Source organism: Prionailurus viverrinus, chromosome D1, assembly GCF_022837055.1.
Source record: "Prionailurus viverrinus isolate Anna chromosome D1, UM_Priviv_1.0, whole genome shotgun sequence".
Taxonomy (NCBI): domain Eukaryota; kingdom Metazoa; phylum Chordata; class Mammalia; order Carnivora; family Felidae; genus Prionailurus; species Prionailurus viverrinus.
The window spans coordinates 70,151,857-70,179,675 of NC_062570.1; the positions used below are offsets into that span (position 1 = coordinate 70,151,857).

The following is a 27,819-nucleotide window of genomic DNA, read 5'->3' on the forward strand; positions in this document are numbered from 1 at the left end:
AACTGTACGGCTGGGTACATTTTTACATACGGATACCACCCAGATCGAGAGACAGAACGTCTCCAGCTCCCCGTAGGTTCCCTTGTGCCCCCTCCCACCCCCCTGAGGTAACCGTTACTCAACTTCTCTCACCAGCGGGAAGTTTTGCACTGCGGCCTGATTTGGTCCACGGGGCTGGACGAGGCGCACGCTCTGCTCGCTCCCTACAAAGCATCGCGCCGAGGTTCCGGGAGTCCACCACCGAGCGACAGCTCCCAGCTCACAGACCCCGCGTAGGCGGTGCGGGAGCACGCCACAATGGCCGCCCGCGCTCCCCGCACGGGCCTCGCCGCACTCTCCCATCCTTCCAGCGGGTACCTCTCCCGCGCCACCGCCAGCCGGGTGTGGCCCTGGGCGCGACCCGACGGAACGCTAGCGGCCAGAGAGGCGCTCCTGAGCCCGGGATGTGGGGCGCGCGCCCATTGGCTGAACTTTCCTGCGTGGGCCGGCCGGCCGCAGAGCCCGCCTCCCGGCCCTCTTTCGGCGCTCCCATTGGCCGTTCGCGTCCCACCCGCGCCCGCTCCCGCCCCCAGCCCGCCCAGATGGAAACGGGGTTGAGGGGGTGGGAGGCCGAGGCGGGGAGGGGGGGATCGAGGTATCCTCCCGGTAAGGGGGCGCGAGAGACAAGACAGGCCAATCCGGACAAGACGTGGAAAAGAGGCTCCGCGCCAGCCAGTCACATCGCGAGGTCCGGGTCGGGGAGGCTGACGCGAGTGCTGGCCGCAGCCAATGGGCGTGCCACTACCCGTCCGCTCTTCAGCAGCCGGTCGGGGGTGGTGGAGGAGCGAGTGAGGAGAGCGCGACGGCGGCGGAGACATCGCTGGACGGCCAGGGGGAAAGCGAGGCCCGAGCCTCTGAGTCTAGGTGAGAGGCAGCGACGCCGGGCGGGAGAGGCGAGCTGCGGGCCCCTCCTCGCCTGGCCCGGGCCGCGGCTGCGGGAGCCGGGGCGGCAGGCCGCCGGAGGCGACACCCGCCGCCCCGCCCCGCCCCCGCCCCCACCCTGGGCCGTCCGCAGCCGGGGGCGCCCGCCTGTCTCTGCCCGGATGGTCTGAGCGCGGCTGGGACGGGGCCGCCGCCTTCCAGACTGCCGGGCTGGCGAGCGGGGACGCAGGGAGGGGCCTGGTTTGCAGCCGCCGAGCCTTGGGGGCTCAGTCTGGTGTGGGGAGGCCGCATAGAAGTGGCGAAGGTGGGGGGGCGGGTAGTTAACGGAGGAGCGGGCTCTTGTGCTCCAGGGGGGCAAAAGAGGCCTGTGATTGAAGGATTTTCTGGTCCGACGAGGAAGAAAGTGATGGGGAAAGGGTGATGCTCAGAAAAGGGTGCCCGGGGAGAAGGTGCGGAACCGGGGAAAGTGACTGGCCTTTTGGAAGTAGGCATTGATAGAGGATGGGGGGAAATCAGCTGGGAGTGAAGGGAGGTAGGGTTTGTTTGTTTCTGTTTTTGCTTTTTGGAAGGTTAAGATCTCTGGACAGACCGGGACACGTGGGTTTGGAGTAAGAGGCACCTACTCCAACCGGAAGGTCCCTGAGAAAAAGGCTTTAGGTGAGGTGTGGATGGAGGCTGTTTGACTAGAAGGCGTTAGGTGGCCAGTTAGGAGAAAGTATACAAGGAGCAGATGAGGTAGGCTTATGTATGATAGCTAAAAGGTGTGGATCTTTTATGACTAAGTGAGCAAGAATAACTGCTTTTTTGGAGAGACTGGAGAGTGTCTCAGGTAGGAGTTAGTCAAGCCAGGTTTATAGGTTCATTCACTACTCATCGTGGACCAAGCACTCAGACTTAACTCTCACTACTGACGCTGATTGTGCCCCCCACCCCCACCCGCCCCCACCATCCCGGGACAGTTCATCTGATTGTTTTGCCACAGCAGCACACAAACTCACCCTCTCAAAAGTAAAGGCACAAATATTGTTTGCTTTCGATTGGATGGCAGTGCGGAATCGTTTAATTTCATCTTTAAAATAATTAGACCATGTTGGGTAAAGCATGAAGATACTTTCAGAAAATCTGCCCTGTAGGGGAATTTAACTATCTTGTTGGGCGCATGTAATACAGCATAAAAATGATGCAAGATCTCTTACAGTAACACAGTGACAATTAACACATAAGTACAATTCTGTTACTGTAGGATCAACCAGTTCCACGCAGTAGAATTTGATTAGGTATCATGCTTATTGGGGAGGTTTTTAGCCTTGGGAAGAGTTTTGTACCTAAGTAGGTTCAACGTTTTTTTTCACTTAGAGGAGAGAAACACATGGTATGTGTGTGTCACTACTGCTGCCTTTCTGTTTGATGCCTTTGGGAATTTTTATTTGTGGGATGTGGGCAGAGGTTGGGGGCAGAGAAGAGGTAGAAGAAAAGAAAGCGGCCCACTGCTACATGTCCAGAAAATTTAAACGGCCTCGAGGAGGTGATAAGCACCGAGATGTAGTTTCTGCTTGAGGATAGGGCAGAGGTTTGTGAACAGTTTAGCACTTCTTGACACACAAGAAGTCCCGAGGACAGAAACCAAAGAGGGCATATGTTGTATACGATAGTTCCTTCTTAGCCAGCTCAACAAAGCATCATAGCTAATGGACCGTTCTTTAGGAAGTAGAAATAATTTTGTGGAAGAAATTTCTTGGTATTGCTACTCACTGATCACATTTTACCCTTAGGATGACAGAATACCTAAGTGCTGAGGTGCCGAGGTGACTCGGGGCAAAGAAGTAATCTGAGTGGTATGGAGTTAATCAGGGAAGGTTTCCAGGAAGGGGTGAGTTTTGAGACACCTTTTGAAGAGTTTGGATATGGGTTATTGGAAGACTTGAGGATGACACTCAAGAAGTTTGGACAAGCTGTAAGCAACTGTGGATGAGAATGACACATAAAAAATGGATTTTAAGGAGGATGGAACATTTGAATGAAGATTTAAGTGTGGAGATCAGTTAAGTCTGTGGTTGTAGCTTAGTTTTATAAGTAATGGTTCTGTATGGTGGTTAGGAGAGAAGAATTAGAATAGTTGACGATAGGGGTGCCTGGGTGGCTGAGTCCGTTAAGCTCCTGACTCTCGATTTCGGCTCAGGTCATGATCCCAGGGCAGTGGGATCTAGCCCCGCATGAGGCTCCATGCTGAGTGTGGAGCCTGCTTGGGAGAGAGTCTCTTGCTCTCTCTCTCTCACTCACTCCTTCCCTCCCCCACTCCCTCCCTCTGTCCCCCTCCCCTGCTCGCTCACTCTCTCCAAAAAAACTAAAAAAAAAAAAAAAAAAAAAGAAAGAAAAAAGAAAAAAGAAAACCAATAGTTGATGATGGATTGGAGACGGGTTAGGGAAAGAGCATGAAAATATTTTTTGATTTTTGTGGTAAGAGAATATGTTGAAAATAAGTTGGGTTATTGAGAGGTAGATTTGGTGTTCAACCAAAAAATAATCAGGAACATTTTTGAGTCCTATACTAGATTATGTTGATAATAATAGCAAAATTTAGTGGGTGCTACTTTGTGCCAGACGCTGTTTTGAGCTTTCCGAGTATCATCTTCCTTTGATTATCCCTGTTTTTTAGAGGAGGGAACTGAGATTCAGAGAGATTTAATTTGCCTGATGCCACACAGCTAATAAGTGGCAGGTCAGTATTGACAAAGTCAGTCAGTACATTTTAACTGAGCATATGTTTCATGCCAGGCACTGTGGTAACTGTTGGAGGTTCACAGTTGACAAGCAAATCTAAAGGTCAGGCCTGGGCCATTTTATTTTATTAAAAACAATTTTTTTTTTTTTTAACATTTATTCAGTTTTGAAAGACAGAGAGACAGAGTGTGAATGGGGAAGGGGCAGAGAGAGGGAGACACAGAATTTGAAGCAGGCTCTAGGCTCCAAGCTGTCAGCACAGAGCCTGATGTGGGGCTCGAACTCACTGACGGCAAGATCATGACCTGTGCTGAAGTCAGCTGCTTAACCGACTGAGCCACCCAGGCACCCCTGGCCTGAGCCATTTTAAAATAAATTGTCAGGAATTAATAGAAGAGAGACAGTGAAGGGAGAGAAGAAGAGGAGTTGGAGAGACTTTTGTAGATATTGAAGAATATACTGTTTTGGAAAACTTAGGATAGAAATAGAGAAAGTAGTCAACAACATGTGTAGCTGAGAGACTCTGACGAACCATTGAGTTAAGTCAGGAAAAAAGTTATGTGAATTTAGTCTCAAAAACCAGAATGAAGATACTAAGGTATAAGCTGGTAGTTACTCATATTTAGTGGCAGGTTACTCATATTTAGTGACTCTATACAAACCTAAAATATGGTGTACAGACTCATAGGAAAGATGTTGGTATGTTCCTTTCTAATATTTTAATCTTTGGCTGGTAAGATCATGGGTGGCTTAAAAATGCTCATATTCTTTGTATTTTCCCAGTTTAAGGAAATGGGCATTACTTAATATATGGGGGGAAAAGTCATTCTACTGAAATGAGCTAATAGAAAATATGTGGGTGAGCTAGTCTGAACTATGTTTCGGATAGAGGAAAAGATGGCCTTATTTCAGTGTATACTGCTGCATGTGAGATACTTTGGTAGATACTTTCCTGTCTTGGAAGTGACTAGACACATCCTGAAACTGTACGAACTGAAAGATGGCATTTGTTTAATCTGAGGGATCAGGTTACTAAAAAATCACCTTGAGGCTTGGAGATACGGTCTTGGCTCTTCTGAACTCTGAATGTTGTTCTTTTAGGGTTTAATACATGAATTTAAGGTTAAACAAAGCAAACCACTCACTTGAGTGAATCATTTCAACTGTGTCTTTTGGACTTTACACCCTTTCCTCTTCGCACACATTGGTTCTGTAGTTCCTCTCTTCTAGTGGGGTTGTTAATGGGCTTAGAGTTTCAGTTCAGTAAGACAATATGAAAGTGCTGAATTTACATGTAACCAATTTAACTTAAAATTTGTCATTGTTTTCTGTTCCCAATTTAAAGAAGAAAAGAGATGAATTTCAAGACAGTAAAATAAGCTTTTCTTACCAAATAATTATTCAAGAGCAAACTAGTAGGATTTGCCCCAGGATTACTACAGGTTTATTCTGATCTCTGCAGTGGAGATGGAAGAATCTTATAAGTCAAGAAGAACAGGGTCTAGTTTTTAGTTTAATTTGGCCCATAGGGATCATGGGAGGAAATATAATATTTCATCTGGGTATTGTACTGTTCCTTTACATAAATTATTACCTTTAGCTCTCATACAGTTCTCCAAAGTGGATAGCCTATTACAGATGAGAGAATGAGGCTCAGAGAAGTTAGTAAGTAACTTTCCAAAGGTTGGAGAGCTAGGAGGAGAGCTGAGATTCAAACCTTGCTTTGTGAAACTCCAAATCTCATGCATGTAAGATCAAGGGCAAGAAATACTTATTTATATTAATAACTACAATTGAAAAAAATGCCACATAGCCTTAGGTCTTCAGTAACTGTTACGTTAGAAGATGGGACTGTTGCTCTGTGTGTTTGTCCTGTGACACTGGCTCTTAAATGATGGTGATTATTGTGTGTCTTTTAAGGGTGCATTATATTACCTTTAGAGGTGTATGTTTTCATATTTTAGTAGTTTTTTGAAATGAAGGTGTAATTTACAGAGTTTATTTTAAAATGTTTATATGGGGCGCCTGGGTGGCTCAGTCGGTTCAGTGTCCAACTTTGGCTCAGGTCATGATCTCAACAGTTTGTGAGTTTGATATTTTTGATATCCATTGCAGGCTGTGTGCTCAGAGCCTGGATCCTGCTCCGGATTCTGTGGCTCCCTCTCTGCCTCTCTGCCACTTGTGCTCTGTCTCTGTCTCAAAAACAAATAAACGTTAAAAAAATTAAAATGTTTATGCAATGGATACTATCTTTTTTTTTTTTTTTTAATTTGACGATCTAATTGTCTCTGTTAAATGGCTCATGGGACGCCTGGGTGGCTCAGTTGGTTAAGCATCTGACACTTGATTTTGGCTCAGGTCATGATCTCATGGTTTGTTAGTTTGAGCCCCACATAGGGCTCTGCACTGACAGCATGGAGCCTGTTTGGGATTCTCTGTCTTCTCTCTCTGCCCCTCCTTCTCTCTCTCTCTCTCTCTCTCTCAAAGATTAATAAGCATTTAAAAACAAAACAAACCAAAAAAACAGAAAAATGATTCGTGAATTGGACAGCACTCCATCTAATAAGTAGAGAGGGACTCCCAATGGCTACTGTGTCTTAAAGTCAAATGCGTGTCTCAGAATTAAGGAAGAGTGGTATATGCATGTAGTCTGCATGTACATTGCCTTAGTTTGCTGTGTGCATTTTCTTCTCATTTCCTTCCTCTACTTAGCTTATAGCCTTTTTTCTTTTTAGTATGATATAATATATAGAACTGAAGTATATATTAATAATAAAATAGTCATTCTTTTTAGCTAATGAATATTATAGAAGAAAGTTCTTTGATGTGGAAAATTCAAATTGTACTATGAATCAGCAGATCTGAGTTTTAATTTTGGTTTTGCTAGCAACTTGATGTGTAATTTGAGACAAGTCATTTCCCCTCTCTGAGCTTTAGTTTCCTCATCTGTAAAATGGAGTGGGGAAGGGAACCTTTAGACTTGTCCAGCCTGAACAAACTGTATGCCCTCTGTTTAATTAAAAATGTGGGTGCCTTAGATCTCTTTTTAAAAACTATAGTAGCTTTTCACTATTTTTTCTTTCACTTCATCCCTTTGCATTCTCTCCTTGCCCTTTTTTCCCATCGATCCTTGAGAGTACTATTAGCTTCTCAATGTATTAGAGAGGATGTGTTATTTTTGATATCCTACATTTACTAAGACAGGATATTTGAGAAAGTAGTAGGTACTTAGTAAATAGTTAAAAGTGAATATATGTTTTGTCTGAGTTTAATCAAAGAATTATTTATTTATTTATTTATTTAAAAAAAATTTTTTTTTTTTAACGTTTATTTATTTTTGAGACAGAGAGAGACAGAGCATGAACAGGGGAGGGTCAGAGAGAGAGGGAGACACAGAATCCGAAACACGCTCCAGGCTCTGAGCTGTCAGCACAGAGCCCGACGTGGGGCTCGAACTCACGGACCCGTGAGATCGTGACCTGAGCTGAAGTCGGACACTTAACCGACTGAGCCACCCAGGCGCCCCTAAAATTTTTTTTTTTAATGTTTATTTATTTTTGAGACAGAGAGAGACAGAGCATGAATGGGGGAGGGGCAGAGAGAGAGGGAGACACAGAATCGGAAGCAGGCTCCAGGCTCTGAGCCATCAGCCCAGAGCCTGACGCGGGGCTCGAACTCATGAACCGTGAGATCGTTACCTGAGCTGAAGTCGGACGCTTAACCGACTGAGCCACCCAGGCGCCCCATTCAAAGAATTATTTAAATGAAGTATCGCACAAAAGCTGTTAAAGTTTCATTGAAACTTCTGTGTAAATAATGAAATGTGTTTTGAAGTAAATTTATCTACTCTCCACTGGGCAGATGTACAAAGACGAAAACTATTGGACCTGTCTTTGACAAGTGCTGTGTTCTAGTAGAAGAAGGAATCTCCTTTAACGTTTATTTATTTTTTGGGACAGAGAGAGACAGAGCATGAATGGGGGAGGGGCAGAGAGAGAGAGGGAGACACAGAATCGGAAACAGGCTCCAGCCTCTGAGCCATCAGCCCAGAGCCTGACGCAGGGCTCGAACTCACGGACCGCGAGATCGTGACCTGGCTGAAGTCGGACGCTTAACCAACTGCGCCACCCAGGCGCCCCAGGAATCTCCTTTAAACTTTGTATTACGGAAAGTTGCCAACATAAAATGCACATCACCAATTTTAAAAATTATAAACCGATTTTTATTTTGAAGCAAATCCCTACACATTTTTACCAGTTATTACTAAACAGCATGGTGAGTGTAAAAATAGACATGCTAATCTAAGTGAAGTGGAAATTGTTCGTATAAATTGTTCATATTTTGAGACTTGTATATTATACTGTGCTAAGCAGGGGAAATTATATAAAATAATCTGTAATTCAGGAGTAATGACTGAGTATATGTATATAAAACAGAATGTGGCAACATGATATCATATACCAAAATTGGTGATAGAGATTCTAAATGAGAGATGACATTATTTCTGAATGAAAGTAGGATTTAGATAAGGAGAAAGGATGTTAGGGGGTGAGATGAGGGTGATCACCTGGAGGAGAAAGCATGTAGTTAGAAAAATCTAACTTTAACTTCATAGAAAAAGTCCCATCTTTAAAAAAAATGTTTATTTATTTTGAGAGAGAACGAGAGTGCACACGTGTGCACGTGTGAGGGGGAGGGGCAGAGAGAGGGAGAGAGAGAGAATCCCAAGCAGGCCCTTCACTCTCAGTGCAGAGCCCAATGTGGGGCTCGATCTCACGACTGAGATCATGACCTAAGCTGAAACCAAGAGCTGTTTGCTTAATTGACTGAACCACCCAGGCGCCCCTAAATCTGTATCTCTTTATATCTTTTAGAACCCTACGGCATGTTATTGACATACTTAGATCTTAAATCAATATTTGAAAAAAGCCAATTTCTGTATTACAAACATGGACACACTTCTTTATGACTGTATCACTGTCTGTCTGGTGAATTATTTGACATGTTCCATTAAAAAGCCTTCTGAGTATCTTAGTACCGCAGGTGTTAATGGATCCATTTTATCTAGAATGTTTGTGTGTGTGTGGCATCAGCTTTCAAATATAAATCACTTTGAGATTGTAAATGGTGGCTTGTATGTGTGTGTTTAAATGTTAATCGTTTGACAGTTTTTAGATTACTTTGAAATATCTAGTTTATATCATTCTTGTCTTTTATGGAGTTTTTGCCAGAAATGTTGGCATGACAGTCATATGAGAAATCCTTGCATTTAAGGAATTTTTACCATTATATGTTATTATTTTGGAGTATTGACTTAAATACTTTGAAGTATTAACTGAGAATAAAATCTTAAAATATGTTCCATAATGCAGAGATTTTTAGCCAAAGGTCATGAACCTCTTTGAGCATCTCCTCAATCTTTGTGCTTTAGCCTCAGAAAAATAAACAGTAATCCCCCCTTGTCCATAGTTTCGCTTTACATGGTTTCAGTTACCCATGGCCAACCTCGGTCTGGAAGCAGATGATCCTCCTTCTGACATATCAGAAAGTCAGTAGCAGCCTAATACTAAGTCACGGTGCCTACACCATTTACCTCACTGCATCTCATCATGTAGGCATTTTATCATCTCACATCATTAGAAGTATGATAAAATATTTTGAGAGAGACCACGTTCACATAACTTTTGTTACAGTATATTGTTATAATCGTTCTATTTTATCATTATTGTCAGTCTCTTATGTGTCAAATTTATTAATGAAATTTATCATAGGAATATATGTATATATAGGAAAAAACAGTATGTGGAAGGTTTGGTGCCATCTGTAGTTTCAGGCATCCACTGGGGGTCTTGGATGTATCCCCTGCAGGTAAGGGGGGATTACTATACTATACATGCATACTTAGTTTTTCATATAATTCTAATAAGACTCTCAGAACTTATTCAAATACCCTTACAGGTTTATGGATTCAGTTTAATAAACCATTCTATAATGTATAGGCAAAAGCATACTGCTAAAATTCAACTCAAATTTGTTTCTGTGTGTACTGCTCACCTTTTACAAGCAAATATTTTTCAGATTTGAGTGATAAAAATTGTGAAACTCATTATACATATGCCTAATTAAAAAAAAAAAATAGACCAGTCCCTTTTTTTTTTTAAGATTTTATTTATTTATTTATTTATTTTTTCAACGTTTATTTATTTTTTGGGACAGAGAGAGACAGAGCATGAATGGGGGAGGGGCAGAGAGAGAGGGAGACACAGAATCGGAAAGAGGCTCCAGGCTCTGAGCCATCAGCCCAGAGCCCGACGCGGGGCTCGAACTCACGGACCGCGAGATCGTGACCTGGCTGAAGTCGGACGCTTAACCGACTGTGCCACCCAGGCGCCCCAAGATTTTATTTTTAAGTAATCTCTTCACGCAATGTGGGGCTCAAACTCACAGCTTCGAGATCAAGGGTTGGATGGTCTACCAACTGAGCCAGCCAGGTACCCCCAAAATATACCAATTCTTAGCTGGATTCTTGGGGAAAAATAAACTATCGCCAGCATAATACATATGTTGAATGATTTTACCAAAGATTTTGGAATACGTGTTTGGTACTTCCTATAATAGCTCCTGATGAGGGAAACAAAGGCAGAGAAATGTGGCTTAAATTAAATCCCCTTGCAGCTTGCAGTCCACTGATAAACACCTGAAACATGCGGAGCATGATCTTCCTCAAACAACTTATGGCTGCCTTACTTCCTTTATGTTTTTCTTTTATTAAACACTAAAAGTAACCTTGTCTTAATAGTAATTAGCCTCTCAAGATCCTGAAAGCCTTGCTTTCAAATTCCTTAGAGACTTATGCTATCCCTAAACCCCACTAACTTAAAAGTATATAATCAGTTACTCCTCACAACCCCAGTGCATATATTTCTGCCCACGGGTGCTGTCCCTGTGCTTTCATAAAATCACCTTTTTACACCAAACACATCTCAAGAATTCTTTCTTAGCCATTTGCTTGTGAACTTCAAATTTCATCATCCAGCGCCCAGGGTGGGGCATTGAGTCTTCCCTTCTGGACTCTGAGCCTTGTTGCAAAGTTGGTGAATACTTTCTCTTTTCTTCCTTTACTCCTATTTCAGGGGCTTTTCAAGGAGTATGGTCTTATTGGAACACTTTCATGTCGATTGCTCAGGCTGTAATCCTCTAGCCTGTGGAGGAGAAATTCTGCCTTTTGGCTGGAAGTTGGTACTCTGGCCGGGATGGTAATAAGACCCAGATACTTGATGCCCTCTCTTTATTTCTGTCCTTACAAAGTTATCTGTGCTGGGCACGAGACAGCCACCTAAGTGACTAGCACGACTGCTGATCTTAAAGACTCCTGTGTGAGGTTTCCTCCTTATTGGTCTAATGTGATCCCCTCCACATCCCTGGTCTAGCTGCTTCTGGCTGAGAAACTTCTACTGGGAGCCAGCTGAAACCCAACCGGGAACTGTTTCCTAGGGAAGTTGTCTGTAAAGACTATATGTGTTGGAATGTCACTTACATCATGATGGATTTCTGTCTTTACTATTTTCTGTCAATGTCCTCTACTAACTACCGAATGGTGAAACTTTTCTAGTGTTTTCCGTTGGTTAAAAATGGCACAGCCTTCAAGGAAACTAAGGCATGACCTTCATGGCATGCTCCTCAAGACAAGGTAAACTAAGGCACAGCCTTTTACAGCACGGCTTTCAAGGCATGGCATGGGCACAGTATTTTGGTCCATACACCAGGCACCCATTTGTAGTATAGGATGCAATGGGGAAGCTAAGGGACGCTAGCATCCCTTTCCTAGGGCCCCTTAGTGGCTGGTTGGTGATCATAACAGTTTTGTTTGAGGGACACCTCTGGTCGCTTTGAAGCCAAGAACCTCTGATGTATCCTTCGTGGTATACCCCCTGGAAGTTGAGGGCGGGGATTTTTGGTAATGGACCCTCTCTACTTTTCTAGAAACATGGGATCTTCAGTCCCCAGGGACTGTCCTTTGGGATGCCTTTTAACCCACTAGAGTCAATTCAAATTGGAAAATTTAGGAAAGGACTGATTTTCTGTAACACTGACTAGCCTTAATGCAATCTATTGGTTAGATCTCTTCTGCAAGAAACAGGGCAAAATGGACTGAGGTATCCTATGTCCAGACTTTCATGGCCCTAAATCAGGATCCGGACCTGAGGGCCACTTGCAGAATGTGTTTGCCCAAATGTGTTTGGCCACTAACCAGGCCGATAAACTTCCTCCTGATAATTCGATGATTGTCTAAACAGGTCTCCTCTGAATGAACCCAGGTTGCTGGAGGAAACACAGGCCATCCCTAATGAAGGGGACACTGAGACTCTCTCTTTCACTGTTCCTCCTTCGTCATAGACTCAGGTTACTCTAGCTGTATGTGGGGGCTTTTACTATTCATTTCTTGAGTTAATGACTGTGATAATTGGAACCAATTGTCTCTTGTTAGTCTACCTCAGGAAGGAGACTTTTAAGGTATATTCCCAAGCAGCTGCCGTTGTTTTGGGGAAGTTCCCTGTCTCTGGCCTGACATGGACTGCCCATTTCCACTTGTTGGTGGGGGGGAAAAAAAAATCTGCATATGCTCATTTGTCCAAGCTGATGGCTTTAGGATTGGGAGACCTCTTTCTCTCTCCACTGGCTTTTATCCACCTCCAGCATTCCTGGAGGCATCTCACCTCTTCTGCATTTCACTCCCCCTTTTCCTGTTTCTGCACAACTTTGGGTACAACCTGCATCTTCCATGCTTCTGGCAGCATTAACCCTTCCTCCTTTCCTCGCTATCAAGGAGTGAAGAGCACTCCCTTGGACTTAACACTGCCCACTTCAGATTTCTTCACTGGGACCCCAGGTAAAAATTGACAATGGTGAACAAAGTGATGGACTTCATGAGGGGACCCAAGTGGAACATATTTGGTATTTGAACTAATTTAAGCTTGTTGGTTTAATTAAGATGCACATGTCTTTAGAATTATCAGCACTAAATACAAGACTTTTTCTACCTAGGTTTACTGAAGGTCAGATAAGCTCTTGAATATCTCTGTTGCAATTTGTCAGCAAAAAGATGGCTAAAAATGATGGTTAATTTTATCTGTCTCAGGGTTTTCATGGAAAATTGTTAAGTTAGCTTTCAAGGTCTTTGGTAACCCGAAACTTTTGTTTGGATGATAAACTGGATTGAATTCATTGAACATCCAGGTCTTTAACAAATATGATAAAATGCTTAAGCATTATTAAACATAGGTTTATGTTTTTGACTTATTGCAGAGAAACTAAGGATATTTGGGTCTGTTGGAAAAGCTGCTTTGTGCTTAGTAGATTCATAAATTTGCCATCTAAAAAATTCTGGTGTCACAGTTCCCAATTAGTTACCACTTAGTTTTCACTGGAGACTAAAGTTTCTAAGACTTAAAATTCTGCTAGATGTAACTAAGACTGATGGAAACAGGAAAAGGCAACTCTGTATGTAGAAAAGTAGGAGATATGTAAGAAAAATATAAGGAATGAAAATACATTTTTGTTGAAGGTAAAATAAAGTAATTTTGTCCTAAATGAGACTGGTTGTTTGCAGAGAAAGGGCTTGGGACAAAATCTGAATGCAAAGGAAAGTTGTAGAAGGTTCGTGAAGGGAAATCTTTGGAAAGGAATTTTATGTGTTGTTAGGACAGACTAAGGTTGAAATGAATGGATTTTAAAAATACACTGGTATAAGATTAAAATTCTGCTTTTCTCTCTGTTTAAAAGACAAAGTTTTCTTGGATTGTTGATCTGCTCTTGATAAAAATAAATTTGTAAACAAAGGTCTTTTCTCTTTTGTCTGCTGGGAGAACCAAAGCTTCTGTTTTGTCTTTATCAGGTCTTTGATTACTTAAAACTTCAGTGTTAAAGGAGCTAGGTTTTGCTAACAACTGTATAACCCTACGTATTTGCCTTTAGAATCTCTTATTGCCACCGTGGTTAAATAAATAAGATTTGTGATGATCTGTAATCCTATTTAGGATGTGCTTTATAACCTTCTAAGGTTTTAACAAACTTTCCAGGATTTTAAATTGTAAATGAAATCTTTTTGACCAATCGGATGCTTTTATTTGGTACGTTACTTGGAAAGCCCTGTCAAACATGATGGTAAGCCTTTGGTTGTATTGCTTGGTAAATGCTATAACTGCTCAAATATATCCATAAAATTCCCAAAGTTTTAATATGTTTTGGCATAGGGTCATCACTTGATATTCCATTTGTGGAAGTGTTATGTGTCACAGAAATAACGGAGTTTCCTTGTCAGTTGCATCATACTGAACTCTCCTATCAGATTGTTAACCATGTCCATTTTTGAGTCTTTTGTCATTTATAGTTATTGTTCTGATGGTCTTACAAAACGTGTTTCATCTTCAAGGATGTTTATAAAAAGGAATTTTAGGACAAATACATGTGTTTGACATCTTTAAGATCATAAAACAAGTGGGTAAAAATTTACAGAACTAAAAAGTTGCATTCAAATTGAGCAATAATTGGTAACATGGGACTAAATAAACGGAGGGAGATTATAGTTTTGTGACTCTTGTTGGAAATATTGTTGGTTCTCTAATGTTTGGCCTTCCAGATTAAGTAAACTTTCTCTTAAGATATCTATGACACACAGAAAACTGATAAAGTATTCAGTTGTAAACAAACTAAAGCATTTAAGTTTTCTCCCTACCTCAACCCTCTGAAATTCAAAAACTCTCAGTAAGTATTCTTTCTTTCATGGCAGTTACAGTTGTTTGCATAAGTTCAATAAGAATCTGTTCTCCTTGTAACAGGTCACCATTGGAAATACTGGTTATTTTACCAAGTCTTTGACTGGAATGTCATATTTGAGAGCAACATACATACACTCAGATATGACCAAACAGTTTTAAGGAACTAAGGTTGACTTTATGAAGCACGAAGCCAGTAAAGCCCCTTGGAAATGTTGGCCTGATACCTTGTTACAGAGTTCCCAGCAGCCTTGTTAGGTGAGTAAAGATGTCACTTCCTGGCAGGTGCAGCCACCTCAGGATACTTTGGGACCTCTTAGAAGGAATTTGCCCAAATGCAGGCATGTCTGATGGCAAGTACTTGGCATGGCTTCTGGCCTAGAGAGGCTACTGAAAGTTCAATCTAGAGAGAGATTCCTTATAAAAAGTTCCAGCAAAGCAAAATTTGAAAGATCTATATGACCAATCTCTGTTCTTGCTGAGCTTATGTAAATAATTAGGCCTAGTTTGTTAAAACTGGACTTGTTCTACAAATGAATTAGTCATGATTTGGCTATCACTAGGAATGAAGGTTGTTAGAAAAAATTATGTTTCATGGCAATGCTCCTTAAGACAAGGTAAACTTTATGGATGTTAAATTCGAGTTCTGATTGTCTTTAAATGTTTGTTGTTTTCCTGGACTAGACAACTTGAGGTAAACTTCAAAGGAATTGTCACAAAACTCAAGTATAGACAATCTTTTTGCCTGTTGCTCTCTGGGCCATTCAGAGGGATCACCACAAACATTTGAGTTACAAACCAGCAAAACCCATCTGATTCCCACCGCCTTGTCTCACTCCATCTGAGGATGCTTCAGGCCTGACATCTAAGAATTTTTTCCCTGGCAGTCCTCGAGACTCAGACACTCGGTTTTGTAATTTTGCTCTAACCATTAACCTGTATTTTTTTTCTTGTTTCTCTTAGAGTGCCTCCAATTGTTTACTAAACAAAACAGAGTTTGTATGTTGGTTCATACCACCTATTACACAATCAAAGCCTTAAATGGCTCAAAATAACATTATTAAACACTAAAATAACTCAAATGCATTAAACAGTTCTACAAAATAAAAAATGGCATTAGCTGTTTTAACTGCTGCACAAAGTGGAACTTGCACTCTCATAAAAACAGAATGCTGTGTATGCTTTCCAGATACCACAAAAATATTTCTGAATATCCAACTGACAGATACTCAAATTGGCGCTTTAAATGATCCCTCTCTTTCCTTTAATAATTGTTTAAACTCCTGGGCTGAAGAAAGATTTTTGTCAACTATCAAAGGACTCTTATTTGGGCCTCTTTTCCTTCTTGTTATTTTAATCATGTTTTGTTGTTTTCTCCCATGTCTCTCCACCTGGTGCCAAGACGCCTTCACTGCCACAACTTCAAGCCAGCAGATGATCCTTTCTGTTCAAGGACACTCCCATATGTTATCAACTCTAGATATAGCCACCTTAGCCTTTCCTAACTCGTATTAAATTTTCAACTGACCAACCTTGACCCATAGATAGGTACATCTCTACGCCTCTATTCAGCAGGAAGAAGCTATGGAAGATGAGACCTTCTACCTTCAGCAACCTTAAAGATCTAAAAGGGTCACAGTTGTTCAGGGAGGAAAATGATGAGGGAAACAAAGGCAAGAGAAACGTAGCTTAAATTAAATCTCCTTACAGCTTGCAGCCCACTGATACACCCCCGAAAACATGCAGAGAGTGACCTTCCTCAAGCAACTCATGGCTGCCTTACTTCCTTAATGTTTCTCTTTTATTAAACACTAAAAGTAACCTTATCTTATAGCCCCTCGAGGTCCTGAAAGCCTTGCTTTCCAATTCCTTAGAGACTTATGCTATTCCTAACCCCCACTAACTTAAAAGTATATAATCAGGGGTGCCTGGCTGGCTCAGTTGGTTAAGTGTCTGACTTCAGTTCAGGTCGTGATCTCACGGTTTGTGAGTTCGAACCCTGCATCTGGCTCTGTGCTGACAGCTTAGAGCCTGGAGCCTGCTTCGGATTCTGTGTCTCCTTCTCTCTCTGCCCCCTCCCCCACTTGTGCTGCCTCTCTTGGTCTTTCAAAAATAAATGTGTAAAAAAAAAAAAAAAAAAAAAAAAGGTATATAATCAGTCGCTCCTCACAATCCCAGTGCAGCTTTTTCTGCCCACGGGTCCTATCCCCGTGCTTTAATAAAATCACCTTTTGCACCAAAGACGTCTCAAGAATTCTTTCTTAACTGTTTGCTCAAGAACTCCACCAAGTACTGTCCATCCTGAATTAATAGGAGGTAGAATATATGACCTTTAAGTCATATATTAAGTCATATTTATTTAGAAATATATAAATACCATTTTTTCAAAGGTAAAAAGAGAAACGACTTTGGCCTAACTTGCCCTTATATAGTTGAGATCTGTGGAGGAAAGGGTTTGTTAAAGTATTTTGAGTTGTACATTTTTTAAAAAGTTTATATATTTTTGAGAGAGGGGGAGAGAATCCCAAGCAGGCTCCGTGCTGTCAGCGTGCATCCATCATGGGGTTTGATCCCATGAATTGTGAGATCATGACCTGAGCCAAAATCAAGAGTTGGACAGTTAATCACCTGAGCCATCCAGGTGCCCCTTTATATATATGTTTGTGTTAAAATTACTCCTACATGTGATAATGGGGTTTAGGTCTGAAGGGATAATGGTGTTTTGGTCTGAAGGGATTGATTCTCTATTAAGTCCTGAGATTGTGTTTATCATCCATCTAGTTTGAATGATGATCCTAAATAAAGTTCTTAGAAATACATGGTTTTAAAAACTTGTAGGTTGCACCTAAAATAAAATCGTAATCATGGTTTTTACATTAGGCAGAAGCCTCAGGAGATAGGAACAGTTGAATTAGCCGCTAATGAGACACTGGACTGTTTGAGGATCTAGTGAATTTTAGGCGTATTGCTTTAAAGTGATAACCTTTGTGACCTGTTAGAGTTAATAATTCTCTGAGGATCTAATGTACTACTGGGAAACAAGTTAACTCTAATACATAGACTTTGAGAGCTAGAAGAGGAAGCATTTAACCATTAGTGATTTGGCCTCCTTTTCAATGAATTTTATGAAGGATGAAAGCAGTTAATTGACTGGCACAAGGTCAGGTGGTTAGTGGCATTCCCAACAGTGTAGTTACTCATTACTGAGTTTTGGTAGGTCTGTTGTGCTTATTTATTTTGGCTGTTTTCATTCTGGATCTCAGTTTCTAGAAAAGAAAGTATCTTTACAGTAGGGTTTTTAGCATTGTGGCTTTAAGTCTCAGTTGATAAATTGACTAAGAATTACCTCAATTTTTATACTCTTGGTGTTTTTACTTTGCTGTACGTGTTCTCACCCCATCTTTAGCACAATAACCCACAGTTGTTACAGGCTTATTGGGTAGGGTTTTTAGGAGCTTAAATCAGTTTCACAGCTGGGAACAGATACTAAGAATCTACAAAGTCATCAAACACTTCCCTCATGTTTTCTTTTTTCTTTTTCTTTTTTTCATTTGAGAGAGAGTGTGCACATGGGCGAAGAGACAGAGAGAAAGAATCTTAAGCAATCTCCACATTCAGCACAGAGCTGACGTGGGGCTTGATTCTACAGCCCTGGGATCATGACCTGAGCCGAAATGGTCAGACACTCAACCAACTGAGTCACCCAGGCACCCCTCTCTCATATTTTCTGTACCTTTCTGGGCTGATTCCTGCCTGACATTTAGTGGCAAGCTATATCTATGAACCTGGCAACATTTTAAAGGTAAACCAGGAAGGGATTTTTGAGAAGAGGGTTTGTTATGGGATTTAGTCCTTTTGAAGATATTTTTTGATGATTCCCAGAACTAGAGACTGGAGGGATCACTCACATCCAAGTTCAGAGAAGTTATTCCGTAAAGGGCCTGATTCCAAGTCCTTATATTACATTTGGTTGGTGTAGATTTGATAGGCAGGGAGAACACCTGCCCCTACATTAGTGGCCCTGTAGTCAGGGTAGGACCCTTAAAACAGTGCTTCTCAAGTTGTTTTAATCCCAGCCATTTAGCTGGGTCATTTTTTAGCTCAATAATTCCCACTTTTGGTGGAAAAAAAAAATAATTGTCAATGTCCAGGCATTTTGGAGGGAGAGAGGTTTTCTTCAGCATTTAGGGATGTGGACAGTTCCTAGTTGAATTATGAAAAATATATTTGTCTTAAAGTCTAGACTAGTTAGAACACTGTAGGTCTCAAATCCTCATGATGCAATTGTTTAATACATTCTGCAGGTATAATAAAACAAATAAAATGTATGAAGCTTAACTAATGCAAATTTTTAATTAAAAAGTAAAAATAATAACTCAGACAATACAACTTCACCAACAGTGAGTGCCTCTCTTGAAATTACAGAATTTCACCTTTTGAGTGTGCGTATGTGGTAGGAGCTTTGTAGCATTGGGAGTTGCACCAGCCACAGTTATTAACTGTATACAGATTGAAGTCTTTGGTACTTTTGAACAACCTGGTCATCTTTGCACCTCTCAATAACTGACTTGATAGTTTATTCATAAGTAGTCTTTTAAAAAACATTAAAAAAAATTTTTTTTTAATGTTTATTTATTTTTGAGACAGAGAGAGACAGAGCATGAACGGGGGAGGGCCAGAGAGAGAGGGAGACACAGAATCGGAAGCAGGCTCCAGGCTCTGAGCTGTCAGCACAGAGCCCGACGCGGGGCTCAAACTCACGGACCGTGAGATCATGACCTGAGCCAGAGTCGGACACTTAACCGACTGAGCCACCCAGTCGCCCCTTAAAAAACTTTTTAAGTTTATTTATTTTGGGGGGGGGTTGGGGTAGACAGAGAGGGAGAGAGAATTCCAAGCAGGCTCTTTGCTGATGTCCGCACAGAGCCTGACATGGAGCTCAGTGTCACGAAGTGCTTGACCTGAGCCTAATCAAGAGTCAATGCTTAACGGACCGATCGTTAACTGACTGAGCCACCCAGCCACCCCAATTCATAAATAATCTTATGCATCAAAGGAATATCATGCTAAAAATTTTTTTTTTTTCATGTTTATTTATGAGAGAGTGAGAGAACTTGTGGGGAAAGGGCAGGGGAGGGAGACACAGAATCCGAAACAGCCCCAGGCTCTGAGCTGTCAGCACAAAGCCCAAAAACTGAGATCAAGACCTGAGCTGAAGGGATGCTCAACTGACTGAGCCACTCAGGCGCCCTAGAAGATCATGCTTTTTAAATCATTGGGATTTAAATCCATGGGAGATTTGGCCTATTTTTGGATAATCATTACCTTAGAAGGTAATTTGTGAGCTTTTCAGGAGCGTTGTTTCCCTAGCTGTATTGGGAAATTTATGAAGGCTTAGGGGTCTGTGGCCTGCTTTACTTGGGGACATTTGGTAGTCTTCGATATGCTAATACACTTTATTGATTTCTAGTTGGGATAAAGTATAGTTTCCCAGCCCCATTTACCATGGTTTGGAAAATGCCTTGGAGGATGTATGTACCTGTTTTAGGTTCAGCCTTGAGAACAGATTCAAAAGGTGCATAAGAAGGTGACACAAGAGAAACAGGAAATACAGCATACAGCATAAAGCAGAAGTTTCAAAGCACTTTTCTGCTGTTCAGGGTTGCAAGGCGTTTGCTGTAATAATCAGACGGAGTCTGAACTGCTTCTAAACTGAATCTAAACTACTTTTATAACCAGTGAAATACCTGATTCTGCCAGCTTGTTCTCAAAGATCTTAATCTTCATGAACAGATTTTGGTAGTTTTAAATTACACCACACAAGATCTGCCTGAGTCCATTTTTGGGAAAATCTATAGGTGGTCAAATGTAATGTTTGTGGTAAATATGATATATTTTCCTCTTAACATTAGGAATTTGAAATATTTTTGTGTTAGTCTTTCGATATATTATGGAGTCAAATGCACAACTTCCATGAATTGCTAAGCACAATTTTAGTTGTGTTGGAAAAGTTCAAGAAGCCTGGTGTTTGGTGGTACACTTAAAGTATTAGTACGGCTATGTATATTTGAATCCTATATTTTCACTTTTCTTTTTTAAAAAAATTTTAGTATTTATTAATTTTGAGAGGGAGAGAGAGCACGTGCAAGTCGGGTAGGAACAGAGAGAAGGAGAGAGAGAGAATCCCAAGCAGGCTCTGTGCAGTCAGTACAGAGCCTGATGCAGGGCTTGAACTCAGGAACCGTGAGTTCATGACCTGAGCCAGAATCAAGAGTCAGACACTTAACCATCTGACCCACTTAGGTGCCCCTGTATTTCACTTTTCTGAGTAAGTATCAGGATAAAAATTTCATGTCTTTAAATGAAAACATTTTCATTAAGGTAAGGAGAAAGCATTGCACAATAGTTTAAGAAAGAATCACGTGGCTTGTGACAACTACTTTGTAAAAATTATTGTCTCCCAGAATAGAATTGAAGATAAGGATTTACTACAAGCAATTACCAAACTGTTAATCGGAGCTCAACCCTTCTTCGTGGGCTTTACCGTAGAGAAGTTACCCCACTGGTACAGGCCTTGAGGACAGAAACAGAAACAAAGGGAAATGGATATTGCTGAAAACTTTAAATTTTCTTGTCAGCAGATAATCTTCATTCTGTAGAATTGACATTTACTTTCTAACGGAGGAGAACTTGACTTTTTAAGATGTCTTTTGTTTTTTTACATCACTCCAAGGAATTTGGAGTCTGAATTTTGTTAATGGCTAAGACTTTCCAGGATAATGAAGCCTTAGAGTGCATGCTTAGTGGAGTATGTGTACAAAATAGTTATGTAGTGCCCCTAAAAGAACTAATGAACCTATTGAGATTCCTTACCACCAAGAAGTATCTCAGACACTGAGGAAGATAGGATTCAGAGAGTTAAGTATTCGTATGCCAATGTCTGTGTAGGCAAACAGAGTGCCCATTATATCTCCTTCAATGGGTGCTCACAACAGGGTTGGACACTAGCATCTTTTATTGAAAAAAGAAATGTTAACCAAGATGCTACAGCCATTCTTTTGTTTGTGGAAAAATGCCTCATAAGCCTTAATTTTTGAAAAAGGAGAAAGGAACCCACTATTCTTACCAGCTTGAGTACAGTAAATAGTGTACATTTTGAGTTTGCATTTTGGCCCCTTGTTTGTTGCTTACAGCTTACTTGCAGAGGCAGTTTGTTTTTTTTTTTATGTTGAGTTTTGAAACAGCAAATAATGATTACAGAGTTATTAAAATATAGCAGGAAGACACAAGACCAGTGGTTCCCAGTATGCCTCCAGATGGAAGACAATCAGAAATCTTAAAGTATATATACTCTTCATAGTCAAACTGAAATGAGTTGGCTTGCTTTTGGCCAGAAGTGTGTCAACTCCCAAGTGGTAACTTACTGATTAGAAGTTGACAAGTAAACAAGCAAAAATGAAATTTTTATTCAGTAAATGAGGTTGTTTGGTAAAAGGCAAAATATTTCAAAGTATGAGGCCCATGCAGCCATTTTTTTTTAGTTTTGGGTGGCTGAAAATATGTAATAAGAAACAACTCTTTGTTGTTCCCTAGGGCCATGAAATAGGTCCAACATGGATTAAATAGTTGGCAGTCTCAAAAGTAATAAATTTGTCATTATTTCACCATGTTCTTCGTGGCAGGTGGTGTTGTCTGAAGATAGTCTTAACAGTATCTCCCATGGCACATGCTCTTTCATTGTGACCTTGACTCTTCTCTCATCCTGAGGTGGGGTTTATGGCCCCTCCCCTTGAATTTGAGTGGTCTTGTGACTCACTTGTAACCAGTAGAATGCAGGAGTAGTTATACTTGTGTGACTTTCAAGGCAAAGTCAGAAGAGGTTAGAGAGCTTCTGGCCTAGCTCACCAGAATACTGGTTGTGAAGCCTGTAGCAGCTTTGTAAGCAAGCTAGCCTGAGACTGCCATGCTGCAAAGAAGCCCAAACTACTTCATGTGGAGAGATGCAGAGGATCTAAGATCCTGAGCTAGAACTTTTCAGCTGGAACTGTTTAGTTGAATCCTTCCCAAATTCTTAACTCAAAAATATCGTGAGAGAGATTAAAATGGTTATTGTTGTTTTAAGGTACTGAGTTTTTTAGTGATTTTGTTACATAGCAGTAGATAATCAGAGTCCTGCTTTTCCTGAATCTGCTACTATATCTTGAGATTTGACAATGTGCCAATGCACAGTAAGGAATACACCCCAATGATTGGTTCTGGGATCTCAACATTAACCTTATTTTGATCTTTCACTTTTGGAATATAAAGCTTTTTTTTTTTTTTTTTTTTTTTCCTGTTTTATCCTGCACCCATTTGGAAAAGCCATTCCATTTTTAAGTATTTAGTAGAGTGTATTTTGGTAACTGAAGCTGTATCATGTGTGTTGGAAAGTGTCCATGATATTGTGGCATGAGAGCACATGCATCATCTTTAGAAGGTCTTTCCACTGTACCTAATTTTAGTTGCTATGGTATTTGGCTTTCTATTAGTTTCCTAGGGCTGCTGTAACAAAGTACCACAAACTGGGTGGCTTTAACCAACAGAAATTTATTGTTTCATAGTTCTGGAGGCTAGAAGTCTGAAATCCATGCTCCCTCTGAAACCTGCAAAGGAATCCTTCCTTTCCTCTTCCTAGGTTTTTGGTAGCAATTTTGATGTTCTCTGGCTTGTAGCTGTATAACTTTAATCTCTAGTTTTGTTGTCACATGGAGTTCTCTGGAGTTCTCCCTCTGTATCTCTGTGTCTTCACATGGCCCTCTTCTTATAAGAACACCGGTGATAATTGGATTAGTGACCCACTCTGCTTTAGTGTGACATCATTTACCTTAACAAAATTACATCTTCAAAGATCCTATTTCCAAATAAGGTCACATGCTGAGGTACTGGGAGTTAGGAATTCAAAAGATCTCTTTTGGGGGAACACAGCTCAATCCATAACAGGCCTCAAGGGAGATTGGTGTAATTCTGTTTTAACCATTTACGCATTTTTACTCAAGATTAGATGTGAAGGGGGTTTTTCACCAGTACCTATGAAGTCTGTTCTCTGCGCATTAAGTCCATCTTTTCGGCATGCACACATAATACACATAAAATTTGATTGTAGTTTTTAATGGTTTAGGCTCATTGACCCTTTGAGAATCTGATAAAAGCACTGGATTCTTTCCCTAGAAAGATGTATTAGATGTATGCTTGGGAGTGCGTACTTGTGCACATACACAACAACATTTTGTTTTAACGTGTTCTTGGACCTCTACCCCTATCCCTGCTCCCCAAAGCCTGTTCATGAACTTCTGGATTAGAGAGTTAACTAATTTAGGTTACTTAGAGATACCTAATCCCCATCTCTTTTAGTGGAAAAACAAAAGGAAAAACAAGAAGCTGAGGTGATCCCTCATGGTTATTGTAGCTACACGCAGTGTTCTGGAGGATTTTCATTTTTGTGTGATATTTATCATGTGCTTAGTCTCTTTTCCTTCTCTTCCTGCTCCCCACTCCCATATAAAATGTTTAGCTAAGGAAAATTGTAAATAATGTTATACTTTTCTGTAGAGAAGAATAGTCTAGGTTCTTTTAGATGTGGATCAATATATAAACAGACTTTTATATCTTGCTACAGTGTTGGCTTAGCTCATGACCTCTTTAAATTCTGTTATTTTTTGATTATTACATGAAAATTAGTTTATAAAGGATAGTAATCTAGGGTTTCTGAGTCTGCAACAAGAGTGTATCCTGTGCTCTTCTTCACTTGTAGCCTTTTCTCCAACATAATATTGCCCAAACCTCAGCCCTGAACATTTTAATAGGCTTTCCTTTGAAAAGTAACAGATTTTTTTACACACTTTGAAACAGACTATAGGTTATGTCTTCATTTTGCATTTAGCCTCTGGCGTATTTCTGTTTCTGAAGCCTGGCATTCATGTATTGGCTTGTTTTTGATGATATTACGTCAAACAAATATTTACTGTCTGTTTTACATGATACATATGGTAAGTATAGTAGTTGTGGAATCACAGGAGATGGATTTTCAGACCATACTGGTTTCCCTTTGTTGCCTTTCTCCTTTGTATTCATTTTTCTGAATATGAAATATTGGAAATCATTGTTTAGAATAGGGGTTGGCAAACTGACTTTCACACTACCTTCCTCTTTGTGAATGAAGTTTTACTGGAACATGTCCATACTCATTCATTTACTTAATTATTCATGGTTGATTTTGTGCCCCAAATGGCAGAATTGAGTAGTTGATATTAAGATTGTATGAATGGCCCACAGAATTGAAAATATTTATTATCTAACCCTTTACAGAAATCTTTGCTAACGGTTTGTTTAGAATATTTTGTAATTCTACCTTCTAAGGACACTTAAAAAATTTTTTTTCCCTACTTTTTAGTTATGGAATCTAAAGGATATTAAAAGACCATTTAGCTCAACTTTTTATCTAGTGTTTGAATTTCCTTTGGTGTTGCTACCACGTTGTCGTCCAGATTAAAGGTCTAGGACAGTGAGACAAAACGGGATTGGATGTGCTATGTTAAACACAGAATAATAACCCCTGGTTGGAAGTCAGTGACTCCCATTGAAAAGATAAATGGACTATCTTATTCTTTGTCCGTTGGGTCTCCCTGCTGTCTCCGTTGGTAGGTTTTTACTTTGGGTTTGTTTATGTGGTGAAGGCACAGAGGAGCCAGATTTTAATAGGAGGACCGCTAAATGGACCCTTATTTCAAGATAATAGCTATTAAGTGGTAGAAATTTATAGGAAGATTGATTGAATGGTGAGACATTAACTTGAGACTTTCATATTCAGTGCTTAGTTTTCCTAAATAAATTGATAACTGCTAAAACATAGAACTAAGTCCTTACAAATATACTTTGTCAGATTTTACTGTTTGTGTTAAAAAATGCTGGTGCAGAAAGAAACATATACAGGTAGAACAAGTCCAGACTTCACTGCAGAACTGTATTTGGTAGTTCTGTGTACTTGACAACTTAGTGAACATGGTGAACATAGATGAGCTCTCGGGAGATGGAAGAGAGGTGCATCTGATCCCAAGGTCAGGATTATCCTAAAGAGGAATGAATTTCTCACATTGCATTCAGGAAATCCAGTCTGTTAGAGTCTAGTTCTTCAACAGTTTCTTAGTTAACATCTGGTTTTTAATCTAATCTAATAATTTTCCATCTAATAAAGAGAAGGAATGAAAATGTAAGTTATAAAGATTAGCAGAAGATAATATCCCCCCCCGCCTTTTTTTTTTTTTTTTAACACTACCCTTTTTACTTTTACGACTTGTCAAGTGCAGCTCAGTCCTTCTGTCTCTGTCCCTGTTTCTTGGTCTGTCTCTCTCTTGCCCACTGTCATATCTCGAGAGTGTTCTTTTTGCTGTAATAAACTTTCCTGCTTTTGTCGCACAAGAAAAAAAGATTTGTCAAACTTTTTTCCTAACAGTGAAAATGAGTTTGTAAATAGAAGACAGAATATAGTGGAGACTGGCTAACTGAGAAGAAAATTTGTGCTTTCATCTATTTTTTGGTACCCTCTGATTTTTCTATTTTATAAAAAGTGCTTTTAAAAATATATAACACAATGCACCTAGTACATAATTTAACAATGTACAAAAGGATATGTAGTGCAAAGTAAATGCTTTTCATCTCTGTTCCCCACTTACCAAGTTATCCCTCCCAGAGATAACCATCACTACCAATTTTTTGGCTTTTTTTTTTTTTTTGCCAGAAATAATCTATGTATTTATAAGCATGTGCATACTTTTTTTCATTCCTTTTCTGTGTCATAAAGGGTGGTGTATCATATAGGATATTACTTCTTGGCTTTTAAAATTTATCTTGAGTGCTATTTCTTTTTTTTTTTTTAATTTTTTTTAACATTTATTTTTATTTTTGAGACAGAGAGAGACAGAGAATGAACGGGGGAGGGCCAGAGAGAGAGGGAGACACAGAATCGGAAGCAGGCTCCAGGCTCTGAGCTGTCAGCACAGAGCCCGACGCGGGGCTCGAACTCACGGACCGTGAGATCATGACCTGAGCTGAAGTCGGACGCTTAACCAACCAAGCCACCCAGGCGCCCCTGGAGTGCTATTTCTTATCAGTATACATATGTTGAACCGCCTCATTACTTTTTGAGATGCAGAATATGCCATTATAGGGATATGCCACTTTGCTCATTCACCTGTTGGTGGACATTTAGGTTTTCAGTCTTTTGCCATCTGTGTTGCATTAAATACATCATTGCACACACTTGTAAGAATAGCTGCAGGATGAACTTTTAGAAATAGAACTGCAAAGGTAATGAACATGTAAAATTTGATAGATATTGTCAGATTCCCTCCCATGGTTTGCACTAGTTTATATTCCTACCAGCACATAAGAGAGGCTGTTCCTTGTGGGGGCACCTGGCTGGCTCAGTCGGTAGAGCACGTGACTCTTGATCCTGGGGTCATGAGTTCAAGCCCCACGTTGGACGTGGAGCATACTTAAAAAAAAAAAAGAAGAAAAGAGTGTTTCACTTGTGTAAAAACTCTATCAATTTTTTGGTCTTTGTGAGTCTCATAAGTGAAAAAATAAATCTTGTAGTATTCATTTGCATTTTTCAGAATGAGTAAGATTGAGCATTGGTTATAGATGGAACGTCACATTTTATGTTAAAGACCATGGATATGTAATGTAAAGGTGTGTGTGCATGTGAAAGTGGGGAAATAGTCTTGATATTTTCTTTGTTCCTTTTTGTCTTGTTAAGTAAAACAGATTATTACAGATTGTTAAATAGTCTTGGCACTCAGGATCACTGGGTCTAGTACAGTCTTATCACTCAGTGTGGTTCCTGGCATCACTTAGGAACTATTAGCAATGAGGAATCTCCGGCTCATCCTAGACCCGTTGAATCAGAATCTGTGTGTTAACAAGGTCTCCAGGTCATTTGTGTGCCCATTAAAGTTAGGGAAGCACTAATAGAGAGATTCACCTGGCCTAAAAATAAGGCTGTAGCCTCCCAAAGAGGGTATACAAATTAACCTTTTGGCTGGGCAGGGGGTGGTGGGGGGCGGGGGGGGTGCCTGTGGCTCATGAACTTGGTTCTAAATTGGACTGGTAAAAATATTTAAGGTGTGAAATTTTGTGCCTTGAGAAACGGGAGCAGGGGTCTTTGGATACAACTTTGTCACTAGAATGTTTCATTTCCACAGGGTCCAGAGGGTCCAGAATTTATTAGGATTGAAATAAAATTTTGAAATAGGGGATCTAGGTTTAGGGCCAGGTTCTGGGGAGAGGTAACCGATAAGAAAGAGCTAGGTCGGCTAAGGAGTTCTAAGCGTCTGACTAGATTTCAGCTCCGGTCGTGTTCTTATTT

At 40.5% G+C, this 27,819-nt stretch overlaps 1 protein-coding gene across 3 annotated transcripts in view; it reads left to right on the forward strand.

Moving 5' to 3' along the window:
- The first annotated feature begins 639 nt into the window (after window positions 1-639).
- Window positions 640-27,819, forward strand: part of FAR1 (fatty acyl-CoA reductase 1) — a 78,729-nt gene continuing 51,549 nt past the window's right edge. Inside the window, exons 1-2 of one of the 3 annotated variants that reach the window (XM_047876924.1) lie at window positions 640-903; window positions 2,694-2,791. The gene's annotated coding sequence lies outside the window, so the exon portion shown is untranslated. The remainder of the gene's footprint in view (window positions 904-2,693; window positions 2,792-27,819) is intronic. The other 2 variants (XM_047876923.1, XM_047876922.1) reach the window with 2 other exon arrangements.